This window comes from Pinus tabuliformis, chromosome X (assembly GCF_031772625.1).
Source record: "Pinus tabuliformis cultivar Carrire ecotype Pingquan chromosome X, CPIR1, whole genome shotgun sequence".
Taxonomy (NCBI): domain Eukaryota; kingdom Viridiplantae; phylum Streptophyta; class Pinopsida; order Pinales; family Pinaceae; genus Pinus; species Pinus tabuliformis.
Window position 1 is genome coordinate 432,943,318 of NC_142308.1, and position 26,107 is coordinate 432,969,424.

Here is a 26,107-nt window from a genome sequence, read left to right on the forward strand (position 1 = left end):
AACAGTGAAGCGAGTTTTCAGGTATTTACGTGGCACTAGCGATTATGGTTTGTGCTACCAAAGAAGACCAGGATTGCACAGAGTGTTGGATATTCGTGGCTTTGTTGATGCAGACTGGGCTGGAGATCTGGATCAAAGAATATCTACAAGTGGGTATGTGTTTAACCTATTTGGAGGTGCAGTCAGTTGGATGAGTAAGAAATAATCTGTAGTGGCACTGTCAACTACAAAGGAAAAATACATGGCAACCACTCATGCAAGCAAGGAAGCAGTTTGGTTGCAGAGATTGTGTTCAAGTATGGGGTTAGTATAGGGAGCTATAAGGATAGACTGTGATAGCCAAAGTGCAATTTTCTTGGCAAATAACCCTGCATTTCATTCAAAGACAAAGCACATTGATGTTTAGTATCACTTTGTGAGGGATGTGATAGAATAGAAAAAGGTGTTACTGGTAAAGATGGACACTTTGAAGAATACTGCAGATGCATTGACAAAATCTATGAGCTCTGAGAAGTTCTCTTGGTGTAGAGAAACAATGGGCGTTGCAGGGCTGGATAAATGACTAAGCTCTCTTGTGGCCCCATGTGGAAAGAAAACAACAACTGGGATATTGTTGGGTTGTGTTATATTCTTTCCACGATTAGCCCACGTAGTTAACCAGGGGATTAGAAGGGGGGCAGAGCCCCCCCTTCGTTGTGCCGATTGCATAGCGGGGGAGTCACAGGGGGTTTGAGGGGTGCAGGTAACCCCACTCTATGGGGTCTGGGGTAGTGCCCTGGAAAATTTTGGTTTTGGACCCTATATTAGGTTGGGCAGACCTACCTATGGTTTTGTGCATGTTTTTCGCACATGGTTTTGGACGCGATGGTTTTCGGTCCATGATTTTGGATGCTTCGGCATGTATAAATATGTATTGTAACATTGAAAGGAACATAATGAAAAATCAAGCGAGTAGTCCCGGTTTTGGGATCCAGAGGAAAATCTCTGTGTATATGTGTTTTATGTGTTATGCTCTCGCATTGTTTATTTTCTGTGTTTTAGAATTCGTATGCAGGTAATTTCTGTACGGGGTTAAAACCTACACTCTCACTGTGTTAGCTTTATCTGACCTATGTCTACTAGAAGACCTACTTCCATATGCCCCATTAGTATTGTCCTTATGCCCATGGTTAATCCAAAGTGACCCTTTCCACTACAATTCTGACAAACTCTAAAGAAGTATTGCATTAACCTCTGGTTGTTTCTCTTGTGCCTATATCATCTTGTCATTGTCTTCCTTACAACTCCTTATTTCTTCCTTCAAGATTCTCAATGTGTCTTCCAAATCAGAAGAGTTCCCACCACACTGCTCATTTGATTCATAGGGAGAGTCCTTGTAGTCTACCATCTTGCTATTCATTTTGATCTTTCTCCTACAAGGCATAATATGTCAACTAAACCAAATCATAATAAACCAATGTACCTTAGTATAATTTTGGGAGGATACCTCATCTGCAAGATCATCCAAATCAGCATGATACATGTATAAACATAATCATAACAACACATAAACATATAACAACTAAGTGTGCCAACACACAACATCATTCTAGCTAGAGTCCAATCATCACTGCATGACCATATCACTACACATACTATGACTTCATGCATGACGACATCAACCATACCAATGTATGTGGACAATACACAATCATAAACATAGACGATACACCAACATACACACGGACAACACACCAGCATAAACATGGACAACACACACGCATAAACACATATAATCAATCATAAACGAACAATACTTGTGACAAAAGGTAGCAACATGTAACCAAGCGTACAAGAAGGATACAATTAAGAAACATGTAACCAATCATACACTCATGATGACACACTTTCCATTAACAACATCCTCTTTCACATGACGACATCGCTACAACCCTAATCGACACCATGCATGTGCCAAAAACACATATACCACAAGGATGAAAACACATGTGCAAGCGACATGAATGCATGACCAACACAATGCCCATCCAGTCCAAGGGGTGAACCATGCTCTGTAACACCCTCCTCCCACATCTAGCCAAGTAAACGGCCAACCAAAGTAAACATGTGACGAGAGGCTACTATGATTGGATTCAACCTCCTAAGGGACCTTAAGGAAATGGAATCGATGGAAACACATCATACATACCTTCTACATCATCAACAAGACTCCTAAGAATCATCCCAACCTTTATGGTAAGTGGCCCCTGGGTCCCACTGAGGTTTTATACCACTTGACCTCTCGATGCTCCCATGATATGGGCCTAACCGCATCCATGAGGCTCTGTACGCTCTCATGACAACGCATGTCAGTGTCCAAGACTATTTTGCTTAGTGTTGTGCTAGCATCCCCGGGATTTGAGACACTTTTTCAGGCCCATAGCCCAGGTCACTGCACAGAATTGAATGACACCTTCAAAACAGAAAGATACAAAGGAAACAATGAAACAAGCCCTTAACTGGATCCCTACTAGCCATGACAGGAATTTCGTCAAACATATCACAAATATGTAATATACAGGTGTAAACAACAAATTTAAGCATAGGGGTCTCATACTTATCTGAGAATCGTTATGAAGCATTGTTCCCTTATATGATTTGTTGCATTATCATCTAATAGGTCATAGATACAATTTTTATTCGTTTAATAGAAACATGAGGAGAGCCATACATCATCATTGTCAGAATACATTCTCATAACGAGCAACATAATAATAGAAATACCATGAATATATTATCCATAGTATCCACATATAAACCAATGCATTTATACATGAAATAATAAGGGAATGAATTTCTCATTAATGAATGTAGAAACCAACCCAGGTTGGGACTACCATGTTCCACTCGACCATAGATTAGCTGAGTCAAATCTCTCTTCAGCCAATCACCCCTGTGCCATAGTCCAAGCATGAATGTGGGACTCATAACCAACCAAAAGGAACCAAACAAGCATGGATGCTACCAGAGTTCTCCACCTACACCATGAGGAATTTTAGTGCCTCCTAGTCTCTCACGATTTATCGTAATCCACTGTTTGATCCAGGGATCACTAGGCCCTACAACAAGACCCACTCTCTAGGATTTACTTTACATCCCATTCCGGGACTACTAGGCCCAATGGACAGCAATCCAACTCTTGTCTTTTCTGTATATCCCGACATTCACTTTATAGGATTCCTAGGCCCACCGAGGCACACAATCCAGGCTTTACCGCAACCCACAGTCTGGCTCAGGGGTTACCAGACAACTAGCTTTACCGTGATCCATAGTCTAGTTCAGGGATCACTAGGCCATGTGTTTGTCATTTTGGAGATTCAGCTCACTCAACTTCGAATACATCCAAAAATATAGCTCAACCGAAGTATGAGAAACCATCTCATCAAGGCTATCTAGAAATGGCAAGGCTAGGCTGAAAACACTGTTGCACCTGGAAAAACCCATGCCATGATAGAAAAGAACCACATGAAAAACCATGCATGCAAAATCTAGCAAGGAAATCACACATGCAAATCAATACCTGCAAATAATCCTATTATAGCTACTTGATACTACTCTTCCTTCTTCTTGCCTTCTTTTTCCTTTCTTGCTCCAATGCCAAGTGCTCCAAGAAAACTCTAAGTGTCCAAGAGTGAGAGAGAGAGAGAGAGAGAGAGAGAGAATAATGAGAGAGCTCCAAAACTGAACTGACAAAAGGTACCAACTTATCCTCAGAAGCCTTTTTATCAATTAAGCCTCTATTTTCTTCATTTTCCATTATTTTCCTTCAATTTCCTCCTCATATGCAACCTGTGACCTTCCCCCTCCTTTTCTCCTAATTTCCGTTATTTTCATAAATAAGTGTGCCAAAAATGCCATTTTTCCCTTCCAAAGCCTTAGCCATTGCCTTTGCCAATTTTCTTAGCCATAATAAACCAAACGAACACCCACTAGGATGGTTTGCCCAACATTCAGCTTGGAATAAGTGTCCCATCAACCATGGTTATTATTTTTTTAACTTTTATTACATGGAATTTTCACCAGGGTTGTTACAAGAACAACTACGTGAGAAGAGGATGATATTAGAAAAATATAAGAAAGCTAAGAGAGATTATCCACACAACAAAACACATACTCTATTTCATTGATCACATAAAGCAGTTACATATATAAGAATTAGATCAACAACTTCTAGATGATAAGATCCGAAGAAGGTAGATCTATGACTCATATACAACTCACACACATAGGGAAATAAAAAATTCTAGATTGACTCCTTGGGATTCACAATTACAACTTATACACACGGGAAACAATCACATCTAGAATAACACCTTGGAATACTCATTCATAACTTGTAATACACATGGAACACATTTCATGGAAGCATTACTTCCAACACCCTCCCTTAATGCTTACATGGATAATATTAAAAACACATATTACAACAATAAATAAATATTTGTCTGACTGGTCTTCATCAACACCCACATCCACTCTGGAATCTCGCAAACACTGCTCTTTCACCACCACATCTTCGAGTTGTTACTTGACCTCCATTTAAAACGTAACTGCCTCTGACCATTGTTGATGAACATTGTAAGATCAACAATATTGACACCTCGGCTCGTCGGGATTCCACGATAAGAGTCATCAAGTAATGAACCATCCTATGGACCAACCACCATCTGTCGGATATTTCACTTTCAGCTATCCATCAGTTGCTAGGATGGAGGTCTGGATACTGAATGTGTTCAAAAGTTGATCAAACAACTTGACCTTACAAGAATTGATGTTTCAGACACCGGGCTTCCAATTTAAGAACCACCAACCCTTTTTTATAACCATAATTGAAACATTTCACAACTACAAACTCAATAATCATCAAACTATCAACTGTCAACGAGCATAGACAAGTCACCATGTCCCTCCTTAGCACAAGTCAAAAGTTGTTCATCTAGTTCAATCTTTGTCTTGGAGCTTTCTTGTTTTCACAAAACAACATTTGTTAGAGTGGTCAATTCCAACAAACTTACACTCACATATTGAGTTGACCTGACTCAATATGTTTAAAAATGCAAACTCCAAAATTTGAGATTAGAACAAGATTGCAACATAAACATTTGACGCAGAGATCTCTTCCCCGCAGAAGTGAAAAATTGAGATCTGCCTCCAATTTTAACACTTTTGACATATATCATTGCTCACTTGAAACTCCTTCACCCTAGATTTCATATCCAAATCTGTGCAGCAGCATGTATAGTTCATGGGCATGATTTTGCAGATTTATAATATGATAGTGCACACAACTTTGACAAAACCATCCAGGCATGAATTTAACTCCTTTGCAAGTTCCAGGAAAATAAGCACAAACAAAACTTTACAGATAACAAGATAATGGAAGGATCTGATGATGCTTGAAGAAGCTACAAACAAACAAACAGATCTACACACACAAGATCACAAAAAAAATTCACACACTAAAAATAAACTCTCACACATCTATACTAATATGTACAGAAATAATAACACTCAAGATCCCTCACATATTCCTAGCCCTCCCTTGAGGGAGTCAAGCCAGTACTAGCTCTGATACCATATTAGAAAAATAGAAGAGAGCTAAGAGAAATTATCCACACAACAAATCACATACTTTATTTTATTGATCACATAAAGCAGTTACATATATAAGAATTATATCACTGACTTCTGGATGATAAGATCGGAAGAAGGTAGATATATGACTCATAGACAACTCACAGACATAGGGAAATAAAAAATTCTAGGTTGACTCCTTGGGATTCGCAATTACAACTCATACACATGGGAAACAACCACATCTAGAATAACACCTTTAAATACTCATGGACAACTTGTAATACACATGGAACACATGACATGGAAGCATTACTTCCAACAGGTGAGGCAACAAACTGTGATGGTTCCTCCAAGGTCACTTAGAAACCTAGTTGATGTGGCCTTGTCTCCACTAGCCTGGTTTCAAGTTCCTATTCTTTTGTCTCTTGGGTCTTTGCCTTCTTCGTTGCATGTACATCCTCCATCTCTATATCTCTAGCCTGGTCAACGGTCCTCTTTTGGGATTTTTCCTTGACCATTGAAGGCTCGATCTCCATTTATGTATCCATAGGCCATGAATCAAGGTTATCTTTCCATTCAATTTCAAGCCTATACTCATGTTCATAGGTTGAAGCTTTGATCTTCTCCCTCCTTTGAGCAATGACACCATGAGGGTCATAGTGCCAGACATCTCCTAGCTCAAAATTCATTTTCTTCAGTAATGATTCAGCTGCCTTGAAGGCCTGCCTGGAGTTGACAACAAAAGGCCCCACGGGCTTTCCCAATTTGAACATGTGTCCCTTGTTTGCAGTGACAAAGTAGAGGTAGTCCGCATTGAGACTACGCCTGATAAATTCCAAGGCAAAGATCCTCATAGGCATGGACACGGGTAGACGGTAAGGGGGAAGCTCACAACCATAAATTTTGATCTCAGTATGATCCTCAAAAAGGTACCAGTCCCCTACCTTGGTATATTTGGTGAGCTGGAGAAGCTCTCTTTGCTGGGGCAAAACTCGAGCGGGAGAAAAACCATGAATAATTTTGTATGAGATGGCCATGTAGGTGGATATGAATTGGGAGTAGAAATCAACATCTGTCCTTTTTCTAACCGCAATTTCCCAGTAAAAAAAACATCCTCTACTTGTTTCCATCCACATGGGTATTGAAAAATAGGTAGAACAACAGGGAATAATACCTGAAATAAGATGTAGTAGAAAAATGGTGTACTTGAAACTTTGTGGCTTCAGCTAGGTAGGATGGAATGTCAAATAAGTAGTCAGGCTACATAATTTGTCTTAAAAACCCCAAGGTGGCTTTGTTGGCTATTCTAGCATCATTATCCCCCAGCACATGGGAAATTAGAGATAGGATGGGTTGGATGGGTTCAACAAAGATGGTGATAGGAAAGATGCCAACTACAGGAAGGGCTTATAGGCCAGGGGCCAAGACCATTTGTAAGAAACAATGCCTTTCATCAACTGGGAGGGTTGAGTAGTGATACACTAGGGTGATATCAGTGAACTGTTGGGGTTCTAGAGAACTAGGGTAAACCAGGGCTCTTTGGATTAACTCTGGGGTAACTTCGATGATTTTTTCTTCCAGAGGAAGAAATAAAATAGTTATTTTCGTCAATGTATGATGCTGCTAGCCAGGAAACAAACTCTGGAAAATGGTGCATAGTGGGTGAAATTTGATAATACATGTCTGAATCCACTACCCGAAATGGATCCTCCCCCATGATGTGGTTCTTGTATAGGTCAAAGCAGAGGTCAAGCAGGTGATAGGAACAAGTTGGGTCAGTTATTTGGGCCTCCGTGTCCATTAGAGGTTCCACGCTGGCAGAGGGTTTGGCGTCCCAGGTCTTTAAGGCCTGGGGGTCGCTTTATTCATCTTATTACTCCCCTAAATGAATTAACAGGTGTACAAGAGAGATTAGGATTACTTGGTTTCCTTGAAGTCAGCAGAAGATGACATCGAGATGGAGGTACTCGGTCGAAAGTTCTTGATTACCGTTCTGGATAGGTGACTAGCGAGAGAGTGATGCAGTGGTGAAAAATGGTTTAAAAATGGAGAGGCAGGAAGGTTTTTATAGCTAGCATAGGGGGCAATGGTCGGGTGACATGGGTTTACATCATGAAGTGGACATATGGTTGGATGTCGTTGGGTAATGGCGAGGACAGGTGGATAGGAGCAGGGTGGGGTGGAGTTACCATTTTTTTTTAACTCACACTTGCAATGACGTCTAACAATTGGTCCAGGTGGCGGGTGGTCCCCACTCCAGCCATCCTCTAGTGGGTTGAATAGAAGAAGGGTAGACCCTGTGTTCCTCCCCCATAATAAATTTGTACCATTGGATCTAGATCTGCGGATCTAGGGGGGGCTTGTTTATCACCTAAGCGGGTTACGCCCCCCAAAATGCTTTGGGGAGGGATACAAGAGGAGATGGATGATGATCTACTCAGAAGATGCCCGAACTTTAACCGATGACACTCCTACACAAAAATCACCTTTCTTCCCTATTGTGCTTTCCCGATAGGGATCCGATAGGTGGCTCCTACATTGTCAAACTTTCCAACACACCTTCCAGCCCTGATAGTGGCCCCCACAGTCGATCTAGATTTTATGTGACTTTAGGAGGAATTTAAAAGGTCCTTGAGGTGCTTTTAAAGGAATTTTGAATCACAAACCCTGGCTCTAATATATCAATTTCTTGAAGCACATGAGGAAGAGTAACAACAACAGGTCTGTTTAGATGTCTTGTAGCTAGTGCAAGTGTTAGAGGAGAGAGAATGACTTGTTGGTGGCAAGTCAACCCTTGTTTCGTGGCCTTTAGGTCAACTTGAAAGTGGCACTTAGGAGACAGGTTTGATCCATTTGCAAGGATGAAAAAGGTTGTGACGGAGGTTTGAAAGCATGTATAAGAGTTGGATAAGGTAAGCAAGAAGTTGGACGAAATTATGAGCTGGATTTCTTGGGTTCTGACCATCCTCTGCCCGAACCGCACCCATGGAGGCTTGTGAGTGTCATTAAAAGGCTCTAACCACATGGAGAGAATCTTGTGCATGTGGTTGCAACTAGTATCGAATAGCTTAGTGTGTGCGATTGAGCTTCTTCATGAAAACTTCTCTACATTCCTCATGCACATCCAAATTATTTTGACTTGCATATTCATAGAATCTTCTTAATTAATGGAATAAGGTCGAAAATTAGTCAATTAAGTCCCCTAGTGGGTGTGAACACTTTTAGTGCACAACTAGTGGTGATAGTGATTTTATTTCGTCAACTTTGTGCACTCTTGATCCCAATCCAAAAGTGCAATTCTCCCTACATGTTTTATATTCATCATTTTGGAGGTTGTTATTGGTTGGTTGAGGTAGTAGAGTGAGTGAGAATATTAAATAAGTTGTAGAATGCTTCAGACCTACTTGTGAGAAAAGATAATGTGTGCATGTGTTGTAGATGGCAGTGAAGTGAGAAGAGCAAATGGTTGACGCTGAATACTGAAGTAGAACATAATTTAGATCAGTGTTGCAGTTGTTGTAGTATAGATTGTTTGGAGAAGAATAGCCTTGACGAAAAGGCCAATGTTTGAGCATGGTTTGAGTAGAGGATCTATTGCATGATTTGACAGTTATTTTGCAGGTGTTGTTGGTGCATATGGTAGAATGTCATATTACTTTTTATGTTGTTGATATACAGAGGGTTTGATGTATTTGTTGGTTGTTGCAATTTGTTTTTGATGGAGTTATGTATGGCTGAGAGTATGGCTGCTAGTTGGTTTTGGTTATGTTTTTGTTGTTGATTTGATGAGATTGTCTTGCTGCTAGAGATTGTATTGTGGAGCTAAGTATAGTTGAGCAGAAAGTCTTGGGATCCAATTTGAAAATGAATGAAATCGAAGCCTGCATAGTGTAGAGGAGAAATGAATTCATGAGAGTGGAGCAGTGATTTCGAAGATTTAAAGAAAAATAGCAATTTCTCCATCCAATCAGAGTTGTATAGTCCAATTAGAGTTGGGAGAGGATCATTGATCATGGTGGCCTTCAACAAATGGTATTTTGTAGATCAGTGTGAGAACAGAGTCTTCTGAGATGATAAGTAGAATTGAGTCTCCTAGCTAATTTGTGTTGGCCTATTGTATATGAGGTCGAGTCTCCAGGCTAATGGGAGTCAGCTAACTATGTAAAAGACAAATTGCTTGACATAATAGAGATTCAGAGAAGTGCAACAACAACAATGGTGGTTTTTCTCCCTAAAGGGTTTCCACCAGAAATCTTGTGTCTCATGTGTGATGATGATTTTTGTGGTTATGCTTTGATCGTTAGTTTTTAGTTCATGTTGCTTATATGTTTACATGTTTATCATTTACTTGCTTATGATCTATGTGAAGCTGCTAACAAGTGTGTGATTTAGTAAAGTAAATAAAAGGAAAAAATTGTGAATAAGTGACATTATTGATTTACCCCTGCCTCTGAGTAGTGTCCAAGGTTTCCAACACCTAGATTTACATGTTGTTGGTCTGGTTTGTAATTAGATACAAGGTAATGGTCTCTTGTATTTGGAAGAAGAAACCAATGATGTCTCAGCCCATATTTTTATTGATATCCTATCTTCAGCATGTGAAGAGGATGAGTTTATAACCCAAATAATTTGTGAAATCCCTCCTATTGATTCATCTCCACTTTTAAAAAATGAAGAATCTTATGTGATTAATACACAATTTGACCAAAATGATAGCTTTAACAACTATCACCCAGCTAATCATGGTCCCACCAATACATCTAATGATATTTTTTTTGTTTACATCTGTTGATTCTATCAAGCCCATAAAATTTGATGACATTCAATCTAAAGGTTTAGATACTTGTTAGGAATTTTAGTCACTTCATCTCTCTGATGGATATGTCAGCTCCTCATGATCTTGACAAGGTATCTGAACAAGATTAGATTAGGGATTCCTCACAAGATTCCTTGCATAGATCAAATTCAATGAATAAATGCTCATCTTTGCAAGTTCTTCAAGGTTTTCACATTAGCCATTCTGAATATCAAGATAATTTTGATGCTTGTTTGGAAGAGTCCTATCTACAAAACTCTCTTGCAAATAAGCGACCTTTGTTTTCTCGTGTACTTGATATGAATGACAATGTAAATGAATGCACATTTGTGAGTGATTTTCAAGTTATTTTAGTGTTTATCTCTTTGTTTATCGAGAGAGAGTTGCATCCTGGTTAGAGAAACCTTTGATAACATACTTATCTACCAGTAAGTGAGACCTTCTATCTTTTGTGCAAGATATACAGGTAAATATCCTTACATTTGCACATTGTTTTGTATGGGTACTAATTGCTAATGCATTTGTGTTTATAGGTCAGGAACAACATAAAGGGCTTCAATATTGGAAATTAGATTTCACATGAGCACTGTCTCTTTTCTTAAAATAGATTATGGTTTAGGTTTAGTTGTCGTTCAGTTTCTTATTAAAGTGGGCATTCTTTTTTGGCATATAGTTGATTAGGATGATTTTATCTTCACTCACTAAATTTCTTGTGTAACATTGCATAGCTCTTAGTTGCTTTCAACTTTCTACCTTGCATTGCATTTCATTGCATAAACATTTTCTCCTCTTTCGCATTATTTTCTTTAGTTTAGCATCATGTCCCTACATTTGTTTCAATTTTATTGCATTGCATGCCATCTTTCATTCTCATCTAGCTTTATTCCTTGCATAGCTTGTGCATTTCATGTAGCTATTGATTGTTTCATTACATCATGCTTTCAACTTTACTTTTCTTTCATGGAATTGTTATTTTACCTGCATTATGCCTTTATTTTGCATTTAGAATTATCACCCCCTTTCATTTCTTTTAGCCTTGTCTCCTTTGCATTGCTAAGATCATTCCACCCAACATTCATTTCCTTTCATTATGCATTTACCTTTCCACTTAAGAATTGTTCTTTTCACTTTCTTTTCACGTATAGACATAATGATCCCTGAAGAGCTTCTATTATCTACCTTAATTTCCTTGTCCTTAATGCTCAAACCTGAATCCATGGCTGTGTGTTGTTGTTGTGGTCACTCCGAGAGGCAACCTCTTGTAGACACTGGTATTGAAACCTTATCCCTTATATCTATATATGGTTCTAATCTATTAACAAGGAAAATATGACTTGATGCTTGTGGGGAACTTTAATTAGTCCACAAGGCCTATATCTATAACCTAAAGTTTGTTGTCAGTCTAGTTCTGAACATTTTTTACTTGTGTGTTTTCATTGTCCACTTGTGAGTCAGAGATGTGATGTGGAAATATGGCATGAGGGAAAATCTAAGTTAGAAAATATTTTAGTTTCTGTCAAAGAATAAACAACCTCTCTTTCCCATAAAATAAGTCGAAATCTCTCTTCTGCCCTAGCACAATGAATGCTTTAATAAATGATGCCAAAATCTATGCAAAATATAAATTATTAAATAAAGGGTAAATGAATGAGAAATGCTTCTTGCACAGGGATGTGATGCCAGTAACTTTGTTGGGTCTATGAACACTCACTAATAGTGAAGCAATGCTTGTGATTCTTTGAGTGAACCTGTTGGGGTTGTGGATGCTCGCTAGTAGTGAAGTAATGCTTGTGATTTCTTGAGTTACTCCTTCGAGGATATGGGCGCTCACTGGTGGTGGAGCAAAACTAAAAACTCGCTTTAAATTCTAAACATCTTAAATCCTCTGTCATGTTTTCTATATCATTATCGAAAGCTTACATGTGTGAAATCTTGATGCAATGTGTAAAGAATGACATCACATAGCTATGGAATGAATGAATGACACAGATGTATGGTCAAGTAACTCAAGTGGCACCCCGAGTATCTAGTTCAATATTTCCTTGTATTATTTTAAGACTCAATCTATTGAAGAGACTAATGAAAAGATGTTGGATTCTACCAGGGCTTCGCCATTTGTTGTACTATTACAACAACACCCAAAAAATTTAGCCTAAAACCCAAATTTTGGGTCCCCCTCTACTTTTCAAAGTTATGCCTATGTTTTGAATTGGTCAAATCCCTGACTAACCTAGCTATCATCAAGCTCTATGGATGCTCACGCTTTCATGATGCATATAGCAGATATCCACCTTGCTTCATCTTGATCCTCATTATGTTGAATACATTATGGTTTGTGAATTTGATGATTTCATGATGCACCCTCAAGCTTCATACTCTCCATGGTATGCTATGAAAATTATATGCATGCATCTTGTGATGATGGCTATATTTAATCCTCAGTTCCCGTGCCCTAATTTTCATCTTCAAGCCTCTATCTTCATGAGCATTTCATAGCATTTTCAATCATGTTAGTTGGATAATCATTGTTGGATTGTACATCATCTCCATTAAGCTAGTTTCCGTACTTGGATATTAGATTGTTTTTCAAGCTATTGGATGGTTTTCAACCCTGAGCTTTTGTTGCCAAATTAATGCAACCTCCAACATCATATTCTTGGCTTTTGGATATCATTTTGTTTCAAAGGGATTTGATGATGATGCAAGATTTGAATTCTCATAGATCTGATTGACTATGGATAAAGAAAGGGATTTGTATATATATTATCGTGAACTCAGGAGTAGATTTTCAAATTACCACATTATGCATTAAACTTGTTTCAAGAGAAGGCATTAGAAACATTTTTATTACTTATATTTGCATATCATTTGGAGATTTCTTTTGGAGTCTCTCTTGGAGCTAATTCTTGCAATCTTTATTCAGTGTGCATATGAGACTTCAACATTCAAGTTGTAAACCACTCATCTTTATCTCTCTCATATAAAGAATAAGAGAATTGCAATTTTAGATAAGAATGTTATTGATGGTGTGATGATAATTATTATTACATGTGGTTAATAAGTACCTTCTTATGGATGAAGGTTTCTCAATGGTCAAATGACCTATATAAGGCATAGGGTACAAAAATAAAATCCTATCATGAATATGGCAACCAATTACAAGGCAGCAAAGGATCCAATGTACGAGAGCAATAAAGGATTTAATACACATGTCACGATGAAGTTATTTAATATCAACGTTGCAAAATTGTAAAGGCTATACAGTTTATTGCATGGAACATTTGCAAAGGCTATATTTGAGCACTCTAAAGTTATATGGTTATATGTCCAACGCATACAAAGTTGTAAACGAGCATTCGTTGGGAGGTTATATATATATATATATATATATATATCGTTGAGAAAAGGGTTACAAATTAAATATTTCAAATGCTTAAAAATAATGTGTGGCAAATAGATAATTTATCAAACGAGCATTCGTTGGGAGGTTATATATATATAGATATCGTTGAGAAAAGGGTTACATATTAAATATTTCAAATGCTTAAAAATAATGTGTGGCAAATAGATAATTTATCAAACGCTAAGAAAGGTTATGTATGCTATGGCTGCAATGAAAAGAGCATTGTTATGACAATGGAGAAATACCAAACAATGCGATGGATGTGGGCATTAATATACATTGCGTTGAATGGAAATTTTAATGTATTGAAGAAATGATATAATGCAAGCAATGCACATACATTGAAAGGATAACATCGTAATTAAAAAACATTGAAGGAAAACACAAGAGCGTTGAATACCAATACGTAGACAGCAATGTGACAGTGTATAATTAATGTGATATAATCATTTAACAAATGCTACGGGTTACAAAATAACACCATTATAAGCTGCAATAAAAAATACATATACATCAAACGTAGCAAAGAATTATGTATCAACTCTGCAAGGTTGTAAATAGTCAGGACATGTATGAACGCTCTATCAAAGGTATATTCAAATGCAACAAACAAGGTGATATATTAGCACACTTAAATAATGCAATCAATTATATCAATGTTGCGCAAGATTATGTATTACCACGCATGAGATAAGGATAAAAGGGATGTGATAAGGTCGCAAAATAAAATAATGCGACTATGTGCTGCAGTGCAGAGTCATAGTAATGCTCCACAATAAAAGAATACATGATCTCATACGATAAGAAGGCTACATGTGATCAACCAATGCGACGAAGACCATGGTGTAGCGCTAAGAAAAGGATTGTATTAAAACATGTGATCAAAGAAAGATCATATCAAAGGAGTTGTGATCATACCATATAAAGCGTGATGAGAGGACATGTAATGCGGCGGTCGAAGAATATACCTAAAGTTGCCATGGAAGAATTCGGTAAACCATGCATTGAAGAGTTATGACACAAGATGTGTGCGCAGTGGAGATCATCACAAACGATACACATGTAATAAGAGGCATGAGAACGCATTACCGTGCTACGACAATTCCATGGAAGACTAAACAAATATGCTAATATGAAAGGGTACATTAAATGTTGCATGCAATAAACAATGGATATAAGGTTGCAACAATACCATTCCAAAAATTACACCACAACATATTAAAGAACCACCCTAACATTATGTTAAAGTCATCAATAAAGCTTATGTAAATAATGTGAAGGGTCGTATATATTGATGCATGCAAGGATTATATTAAACACAGGAAAAGATGGGTTACGATTGCAAAACAACCCAGCGTATACATTAACAAACAATGCAAAAGCTACGTTGGAGTCCAATACTATCAATGTTTGGAAGGGATATTAAAATGCATATAGGGGATATAACATTGTGTTTCAAACCAATTAAAATGTTAGCATAGGGTTGTGAAAGGTATATCAAGAGGCGTGATTGAAACCATTGAAAGATTGCATGCAATGCATGCGATAGCATTGTATTCAAAGCATGCATTGTTACATAACAGAAGGAAACATGGAGGTTATACAAATGGTGTGAGGAAGACGTGGGAGACTATATTAAAACCATGCACATGCGGATGAATGTTGTAAAAAGGGGCAACGTGGTAAGTGCATGTCAAAGACAACATTGAAAAGAAATAAAAGAATAATAAAGTTTTGTGGTAAAAGGTGTTTAGTCAATTTAGTGTTCCTAAATTGATGTCATTAATTGTCAACCCGGGGCTCGTAAGCTGATGAAGTGAAAGTGTACTATATGTACTTAAGCAACCTCTTAGAGCTTTTTGTCGTTTGGGGTGTTGTTTGTGGTTAATTTATCTTCCTAAGATGGAGTGATGATTTATAAACAGATGAGTGATAGTGTGTGTAAGGTGAGTTCTAAATGAGTGAGAGTGTGTGATTAGTGGTTTCTAACTACTTGCTGAAAAGGAAAAGCTTGAAAGAAATAAATAACTTGAAATGACTTGAAAGCAAAGAACCACTTTCTAATGGCATTAGACACCATTCATGCTGCTGCAAATAAAAGGTAAGAAAATCACTTTAAAAACCAATGATAATGTTTATCTCTTCCTAACTCCCTGCTTCTAACACATAGTACTGTGTAAAACACGATTAGGAAGTAGCTAAAGATGAGTTAGAAAAGTGATCAAAAATGAGAAAAATCTACTTTAAAGACTAGTTGTAATGTTTTGCTCTTTCTAACTCTCTGCTTCTAACACATAGTACTGTGTAAAGCACGATTAGAAAGTAGTTAAAGATTAGTCTAAAAAGTACTCAAAGCCAGCTGTAAGTTATTAGTATTATGATCTCTAAAAGATAGACAATTTGTGATAAAGAGATCATTCATATGTTAGCAGACAACTTTGAGAAAGTAAACTAAAAATCAGCTATGAAAATAAAGTAAAGGCAGCAACTTAGAATCTGTCAACTGAAACTACCACTAGATATAAAGCAAATACACAAACACACACACAATCCCGGGTTTAAAAACCTACAGAAAAACAAATCTGATCAGTCAAAATGAATGCTGCAAATGAAATAACAATGAAAGTGAATTAAGCTGTACATGTTTCAAGAAAAGGAATTGCTGAATGGAAAATAAAGAAATAGCAAGAATATAAACATGAAATACTATACAAGGGCAGTCATGAACAGGGGCCCTCCATTCATAATACCCAAAGAAGACTCAAGGAATTGAAAACTTCAGAACAGCGCTGCTTCTATTACTCCATGTGCAGAAAATTACAGTCAAGAGTGCTAGAACAGCACTATTAAAACAGAGTCTTGGAATGCACTAAAATGATAACAAGTTCATAAAACACAGCAACTAAAAAGTAACATTAAGCGTATGCAAACGCTAGTTTTTATAGGCATCTGAAAGATGGCCTAATGCGTACAGCTAAAACTTGAAAAATAAACTAACTGTCATGCGTAATTAAGGTTCAATAACACGTCATAAGCCTCGTGGATGCGCTGGAGGTTCTGGTCGTTATGGGCATTGAATCCAGAGTTGGATTATGTCCCCCACAACCTGCGTAACACGGACAAATCACCGTTTGAACTGACGTGACCCAACAGCTTACGTATCACCGTTAAGCTGCCTTTGTTGACCGTAACTTGACCCTCGTTGACCGGAGGTACAGATGACGTGGCTGGCTGAACCAATAGCACAGGAACCTCGAGCACCTTGATTCCTAAGTGCCCATGTGGCTCGTTTGGCAAAATGACACGTGGAACCTTAAGATTAACAAAAAGGCTGCGAAATCATCAGATGGCTGCAGAATCATCAGATGGCTGCGGAATTCCTGTAAATATGTCAAAATCTAAACAAAACAGTCACACATTAGCAAAATTCCTTAATCATGCTTAAAGTCATCTAATGTAATGATCTGGGTTGGTTTGCAAGGAAAATGAGGCAAAAGAGAGAGATGAATGAGGGAAAACTGTAGGAAATGATGGATAATCAAGTGCAAAGTAGAGGCTCTACATACCCCCACTACGAGGGCATTGCATGTCCTCATGCAAACAGAACATTGTTCAGTCCACCTGCTGGGATGCCTCTGCTAAGACATCCAGCCTTCTCTTCTTTCTCTGTGTGGCCACATTGATTCTTGGTCTTTTCATCAAACACCTGAATTTTAAATTGATCAAGGCTCTGTTTAACTTCCTGCATCTCTTCTTGAGCTTTTTGTTTTCCTTTTGCCATAGGCCCATATGAAGCATGGTGTTATCTTGGACCATCTTGTCCACATTGCTTTGTACCTTCAGTTTTTCATTTTCTTGTTGGATGTGGCGATTTAGTACCTCCAGCTCAAATATTTCCTGCTTCAGTGATTGAACTTGCTGCTCCAAAGGTTGAACAGTACTGGGACCAGCAGCTGCTTGTTCCAACGTCTCCAGGTAATTATAAACTTTCTGCTGATCCGGATCAACCTCAGCTGACTTCTTAGGACTGGGCTCATACTGAAATTCGGATCCATGTTCATGTTCAGGTTCATGCTCAAAAGGACTTTCCTCACGTGGAGGACTGGTCTCAACATACTCAGCGTGTGGAGGGCTTTTCTCAAAGTCAGGACTTGTAGCAACCTTTTCAGGTGTGCTCAAGTCAATGATGAGTGACTTTTTACCCTTTGTGGCCCCCACTTTTCTTTGTAACCTGTTGCTTCTTCTCACGATGGTGATGTTCTGTTTTTCTTTTTGTGCCTTTTGCTTTTGTTTTTCCACCTTCTTGGAAAGGGCAGTTTCATGGAGTTTGGCCATTCTTTGTGCTAAGGGCTGAGTATCTTCTTCACTAGAGTTCTCAGGAGTAGCGTAAGTGTCTTGGGCTACAGCTTTGCCTTTATCTTTCTTTTGTTTCTTCCTACTCTCTTTTCTCTTTTGAGCAACTTCTTGGGCAAGTTCTGAAAGGGTTTCTGTGATGATTCTTTGAGCTGTTTGATCAATGTCCACAGCAGGCTCAGGATCAATTTCATGTTCAGAATGATGTACATCAGTTTCTTCTTCAATCTGTTCTTGGACAATTTCCTCTTGGACAACAGTTTCAGGGGTAGCCTCTTTTCTTTTTCTTCTACTCTTTCTAGGCACAGAGGTTTCTCCTGCTTCTTCAAAATGGTTTCTCACAAGAAATCTCTCCAAGGTATCTCTTTTTGCTTTCAACTGTTCCTCAACTAGCATCTTAACAAGACCATGATGATACAGATGTGATTCAATGTTTCTTGGGTTCCTTTGGACAATTGAACACATTTTTCTAAGACTTGAGAGTAGAAAATATGGAAGGTTAATATCATCTCCTAAGAAATGCATCATGACTTTGGCATGGTAAACATATAAAACTCCAAACCTTCCCTCACAAGTAAAGAATTTTTGCACTAATAAAAGTAAAGTTGTCCATTCTTCCTTGACATAAGTAACAGGAATCCCTTTTGTAAAAATGCTGGTATCCATACCTGGGTTCTTTAAGATTTGCTTCCACTGTTGGTCTTGTACTGATCTGTTTTTGAACCATCTTTCTCCAGTTTGTGGGAGTGAAGTGGCCTGTGCTATACTGCTCTCAGTGACTGTAAACTTCAGGTCCCCTATCTCCACTTGATTGTCTTTGTCTCTGAAGGAACGTGCAAAGGCCTTCGTAACCTCTTTGTGGTAACCTCTGAATTTCTGGATGCATTGGAGCCAGTTTGCTTTCTGCAAAGCTTCTTTAACTTGAGGATATCCCTCCAGAAATTTTGAACCCTCTGGTTCTACTCTTAAGAGTTTACCCATTGGCTCTACGGCTCTGTTCTAAGACTTTTGGAAAAAAGGGTTACACGGCTTCAACAGTGGCCCTAACACAGTAAATTTACGGCTCTACTGTAACAGCCGTAACATACGTTCACTGATACCCAGAATTAGCAGAGTGGAAGAAGTAAAACAGAGTATGGCTGAGGTAGCCGCGTAGTGAGCACAGCGGAATAAGGGAACTGTGGAAATGAAACAGCGTGAATGGAATGATACGAGAGTATGAGGGTTATGAAATGATGGGTAGAAACGGTTAGGTCCTTAGGTTTCGGTCATGGGTTTACACTTGGCTGCGGGAATTATGACTTAGAGAGACGTAGTACAGTAGTCTACGTCACTTAGGTACGAAAATCTTAATGGAGGAGCAGCCGCAATTGAGTTTCAAAATCGTGAGGATCATGACCGATAAGTGTGGGGGATACGTGGATTTTTGGTCTTATGATGGGAAAAACTGGTAATCATTACATTAAATGGCAAGAAACATAACCCCGGAAACTTTGCAAAATGAGATAACCGTAAGTTTAAGATTTAGATCATACCTCAGATCCGCGCTTGGATTGCCTTTGATCAATTTCCACTAACCCTTCATTGTTTTATTGCTGTTGCATGACTCTTCTCCACTTATTGTTGATGACTTCTGAACTGTAAATTTCTTTTCAAACAGACTGTGTTTTTTTTTTTATGCAGGTGCAGAGAGCTGTGGAATCGTTAGATGGCTGCAGAATTGCCAAACAGCTGCGGAAACTGCAGTGATACCCTCCGGCTGCACAAAACAACTTCAGTTATCTAAAAAAATGACTTTATTGATGGAATGAAATGTAATGAATGGATGGATGGATGGAAAGAAATGAGGTGGAGTGAGAGTGATTAAATAAATGAGATGGTGAATGAAATGGATGAAATGGCGAAATGAGATGGAAGAGAGAGAGATATTTTTTTTTTTTTTTTGGAAAACATGAGGTGTCAGGTGACCCTGATTTTCACCTCAGGTTTTCTGCATAAGACTGCCAATCAGAGATTGGTTTTCAGGCTTATACATTTCTTTTTTCTTTTTTCTTTTTTTCTTTTTTTTTTTTCAAAAAAACAAAGATTAGGCTGATGGAGGAGAAGAATTCTTCTCCACCAACCTGATTGCAGAATCTTCTTTAAACAACTTGACAAACTCTTCTTTTGAGAATGGCTTTTGGTAGATTTTCAAGCGATGGCCATTCACAATAAGAGGAGTATGAAATTCATCAATAGTTTTCACTCGAACTGCTCCATTGCTAAAGACTTCATCAATCTCATATGGCCCAAGCCAATGAGTTTGAAACTTTCCTTTGAAGTCTTTGAACTTTGAATCAAACAATAGAGCCCAATCTCCTTTCTGAAACTTTCTTTCTTTGATATGACGATCATGCCATTTAGATCTTTGGTGCTGAACTAGATCGGTCCTTAGAATTGCATCTTGTCTTATTTCATCTAGCACATTTAGCTGGTCCATTCTGTGTCTTTGGGCTTCTGAGAGGCTCATTCCCAATTGGACTGCCATCTTGAAGGTCTTGATTTGGAACTCAATGGGGAGCAGGACTTCCTTCCCATAAACAAGTTCATAGGGAGAATGTCCTGTTGTGTTCTTCCATGTAGTTCTATAGGCCCATAAGGCTTCAGGGAGCCTTTCCGCCCAATCTCTTCTATGAAGATGAACAGTCTTGGTGATAATGCCTTCAAGAACTTTATTGGTAGATTCCACTTGGCCATTGGATTGCGGATGGTAGGGAGTGGATGTTCTGTGCTTGATCTTATATTCCTCCATCAGCTTCTCCATCAATTTAGATGTAAATTGGCTGCCCTGATCTGTTACAATTTCCCTTGGGACACCAAAACGAGTGAAAATATCCTCAAAAAGAAATTGAACAACTGAATTTTCAGTGGCAGAAGGCAATGCTTTTGCTTCTACCCACTTAGTAACATAATCAGTACAAACCAGTATATATTTCTTTTGCTTTGATGGTGGATTAATTGGTCCAACGAAATCTAGATCCCATTTCTCAAAGGGTTCGATGCATACCTGAGGCTGTAGAGGCATTTCATTTGAAGGAGTTGGTTTCCCAACTCTTTGGCAGCTGTCACACCTTCTAACATACTGCTTTGCATCTTTAAAGAGAGAAGGCCAATAATATCCTAGAGAAAGGATTTTATAGGCTGTCCTCTTGTCAGCAAAGTGCCCGCCGCATGGTTCATCATGACATGCCTTAAGGATGTCAGGCATTTCATCTTCCCGAACACACCTTCTGATTATACAATCTGGCCCTGTTTTGAACAATTCATTAGAAATCCAAGAATAATGTGCACTCTCCTGAATGATTTTCCTTTTCTCATTATGAAATAAGTGTAGAGGAAGCTTCCCCGTAACTAGATAATTAGCCATATCTGCATACCAAGGAGTCTTGGTAGTCACTGCAAACAAGTATTCATCTGGAAACTTGTCTTCTACTGGAGAATCTTCATTAGTGTTTTGGATTCTAGACAAGAAATCAGCTACTGTGTTTTGTTTTCCAGGTCTATCTAACACAGTAATGTTGAATTCTTGTAAGAGTAAAAGCCATCTTGTAACTCTACCATTAGTGACAGGTTTGTTCATTAAATATCTTATGGCAGAGTGATCAGTATGGACAAAGGTTTCATAGCCGGTTATGTAGTGTCTAAACTTGTTGATTGCATGTACCACAGCTAAGAACTCTTTTTCTGTAACAGTATAATTTAACTCAGTGGGAGTCAAATTCTTACTTGTGTAATAAATGGCATAAGGGATCAAATCCTTTTGTCCCAAAACAGCTCCTAGAGCTGTATCTGAAGCATCAGTAGAAATGTGGAAAGGGAGTTTCCAGTTTGGCCCCCTTAAGATGGGTGCTTCAGATATTCTAGTCTTTAAAGCTTCAAAGGCAGATTGACACTCAGGATCCCATTTGAACTCACAGTCCTTGGTAAGCAATTTGAAAATAGGGGATGCTATCTTAGTGAAGTTTTCAATAAATCTTCTGTAATACCCAGTAAACCCAAGAAAACTCCTAACATCCTTCTGGCAATTTGGAATAGGTAACTTAGAGATGACTTCAACTTTGGATCTATCAACCTTAATCCCATCTCCTGAAATATGATGTCCTAAAACAATCCCTTCAGTAAACATCATAAAACACTTTTCATGACTTAAAGAAAGATTTGTTTCCTTACATCTTACCAGTACTTTTTCCAAATTTTCCAAAGCTTCTTCAAATGTATTACCATAAACTGTGAAATCGTCCATGTATACCTCTACACAATCATGAATCAGATCTGAAAAGATTCCTAGTACAGCCCTTTGAAATGTAGCGGGTGCATTGCACAATCCAAAAGGGAGTACTCGGTAGGCAAAAGTTCCCCAAGGACAAGTGAATGTGGTTTTGTCTTGATCTTCAGGTGCTACCTGAATTTGATTAAATCCACTAAAACCATCCAAGAATGAGAAATACTTTTTACCTGCTAAAGTGTCTAGTACCCGATCAATAAAAGGTAGAGGGAAATGATCCTTTAAGGTTGCCTTGTTCAATTCTCGATAATCAATGCAAACTCTCCACTTACCATTCTTTTTGGGCACTATAACCAAGGGAGAAACCCATTGGCTATCTGAAATGGGGTAAATGAAGTTTACCTTGAGCAATTTCTGGAGTTCTTCTTTCACGATTTCCCTAAGGTTTGGATTCATCCTTCTTTGTGGTTGCCTAATGGGTCTGCTATTTTCTTCAATATAGATGTGATGAATACAAGTCTTAGGATCGATTCCTTTCATGTCAGTGTATTCCCATGCAAAGGCAGTGGAATGTTTTTGCAACAGTTTGGTTAATTCTTCTTGCTGTGGTCTTCCCAAGTTTTTGTTAATGTTCAATGTTTTTCCTGGAAGGATTTCAACTGTAGAACTACCAAACTCTTCCATTGAGAAGAGAGACATCTGTCTAGAGGAGAGATATTCAATGTCTGCATCTAACTGAAACTGTGTAGAGTCATATTCTAAAGGTATTTCAAAATTTTCTAATGTATTTAGAATTTGACTATCCTCACTGATTTCAGAGATGGTTAGAACAGGTTGAATAGTATCCTCATCATCAACCCACTCATCTTCTCCTATTTCTGTTATTGCCTTTGCTGGAGGATACAAGTTGAATTTCTTGGTGGAATTACCATCCGATATATACATGTCCCCAGACCTACAACTTATGAAAGCATCAGCTGTGGCCAGCCAAGGTCTTCCTAAAATAAGAGGATGTCCTCCTAGATTGTTCTTGGAAGTTAAAATCATAAAATCAACTGGATATTCCCAAGAATCTAGAGAGACTGGAATATCTTCCAATACACCATCAGGTTTAATGATTGATCTATCTGCAAGCTGCAGTAAAGTAGGTGTAAAGAGAAGGTTAGGAAGCTTTAACTGATCCATGGTCTGTCTACTCATGATGTTGATAGCGGCTCCTAAGTCAATCAAAGTATTTGGGATTTCAACCCCATTAATATGAGTTTTGACAATAGGGCTACCGGGATCCACATATTTTTGCATGGTAATCTTACCCATCATTATGTCTGCAATTTTTCCAACTAGATGTATCCTTTTAGTATCTCTGGTTCTTTTTCCTGTTTTCTTCAAACTCAACTCCTTTATTGTCTTCGCTAGAATGGGAATTTCTTTAATGGCTTGTAACAAGGGGATCTTGATACAGACATTCTTCAATTCATCTAGGAAATTATAGTCAGGCACCCATATCTGCTTTTCCACCCCTTTGTCAATTTGCAATCTTTCAGGAAAAGGAGGTGTAGCTAAAGGTGTAGGTTGCTCAACTATGGGAGTTGTAGAGGTTGATTCTTTTTCTTTTTCTTTTTGGATATTTTGGTTTTGAAGTGATACTTCAGAACCTTTATTGACTTTGAGAGATTCTTCCTCAGAAATGCTTGGTTGTTGAACACTTGTAGAAGGTTGATCTAAGATTCTACCTGATCTGAGTTGTACTTCATTGAGAGGAACAACCATATAGGTATGGAATGGTTGACCTTCCATCATGTAAGCATTTTGAGGGTTCCTATTATTTGGATTTGGTAATGGGTGAGAGGGAAGCTGATTTGATTTCTGCTGGGATTGAAGTGATAGTTGAGAATTTTGATTTTGTGGAGGAGGTTGTTGTTGTTGAGGGTATGGCAATGATAGTTGTTGACCTTGATTTGGAAGTTGTGGGGCTTGCTGATTCTGAAATGATGGAGGATATTGGTAGAATTGAGCAAATCTCCCATAAGGATTTTGCATGCTTTGCATCCATGCTTGAAAAGCATTTTGAGGTTGAGGCCAAGGTTGTTGCCAAGGATTCCAATTTGGTTGGGATTGAGAATTCATAGAGTTGTTAAACCCTTGATTCTATTGTCCTTGCCAAGGTCTCCTTGCAATAAAACAGAGAGATTCAAGTGTATCTGGATCCTCTTGAAAGACTGCTTTGAGGCCAGGAATTGAAGGACAATCCTTGGTCTCATGAGTTTCTGAGCAAATTACACATGTTTCTACAACGTGTGCATCTAAGGGACATTCCCTTAAAGCATGTTTCTTTCTACACTTCGGGGAAAAGATAGCCAAAGCCTCAGCTTCTGCCTTTTGTTTATTGTGAATCTTAAGGGTATCAAGTTGTTCACTAAGACTCCCTAAGATGTCAGTTTTAAATTCATCAAGCATACTGCTGATTTCAGCCCTACTCACTGATCCTGTTGCAGATTTATTTGCCCTAAGGAGAGAAGGATCTCTAGGCCCTTTTTGAGTTTTTGATTTGCCCCTTGAGAGATGGATACAGAGTTCTGCTATATCATTGAGTGAAAGTTGAGAAATATCCCCTTTCCCCATCATGTTTAAGATGTCTATCCATTCATCCCTAATGGCTTTTAATAAGAGGGCTTTTAAGGTCTCTTCATCCAAGGTACTCATTTTTGCTCTTTTCAAGTTATATTGAAATCTCTCAAGTAAATCTTCTAAGCTCTCATCTTCTTTTTGTATCATTTTAAAAACCTCGTCCTTGTGATTAGTAGGCATACAATAGTCCAAATACCTATCCAAAAATGTCTGTTTCATTTCATCCCAAGTCCTAATGGATTGAGTGAGTAACCCCATGAACCATTTCAAGGCTTGATCCTTCAGTGTTGAAGGGAACAATTTGAGTTTCTGGGAGTCATCCAAGTAGTCATAAGTTCGACACACCACTTCAAACTCAAATAAGAATGTTTCAGGGTCCTCAGTCCTTAACCCATGGAAGTTAGGGAGGACAGATGGTGATATGTTTTTCATGGTGGCTCGGGAATCCTCATTAACAATGGGAAACCCAAATGAATTATCCCCATCTCTATTTCCTCCTCCAAGGGGACCTCTTCCTCCATTATTGTTATTGTTGTTTCCTCCTCCTCCTCTACCTCTACCTCTACCCCTACCACCTCCTTCTTCCTCTGCCATGATGATTCTCCTAGGGATTTCAAAATCTTCTGGTTCCTCTACAAAAGGTGAATGAGAAGAGATTTCTCCTTCTTCTTCAGATGATTCCAATTCCTCAATTACAATTGGTCTTTCTGTAGGAGAAAGAGAAGAGTCTCTTCCTGGTTCAAATTCAATAGAAGGTGTAGGAGAGTCAACTCTTGGCTCTTGAATTCCAGGAATTCTAGGACTAGGAGTTTCGGTTGGAGATAAGGGGGGTGTCTCTTGTCTATCCCTTGAAGCAGATGGACTTGTAAAAATTGAACTTCGAGCTCTAGCTAAAAACCTTCCTCTAGAATCTCTAGCTCTATGCATGTCATTTTTTATTATTTTTCTTCAAGTCAAGTTAATAGTTCTTTTTCTGATCTTCCAGTTCACTCTAAGTGCAAGAAGAGAGCATACTCAAGAAACTACC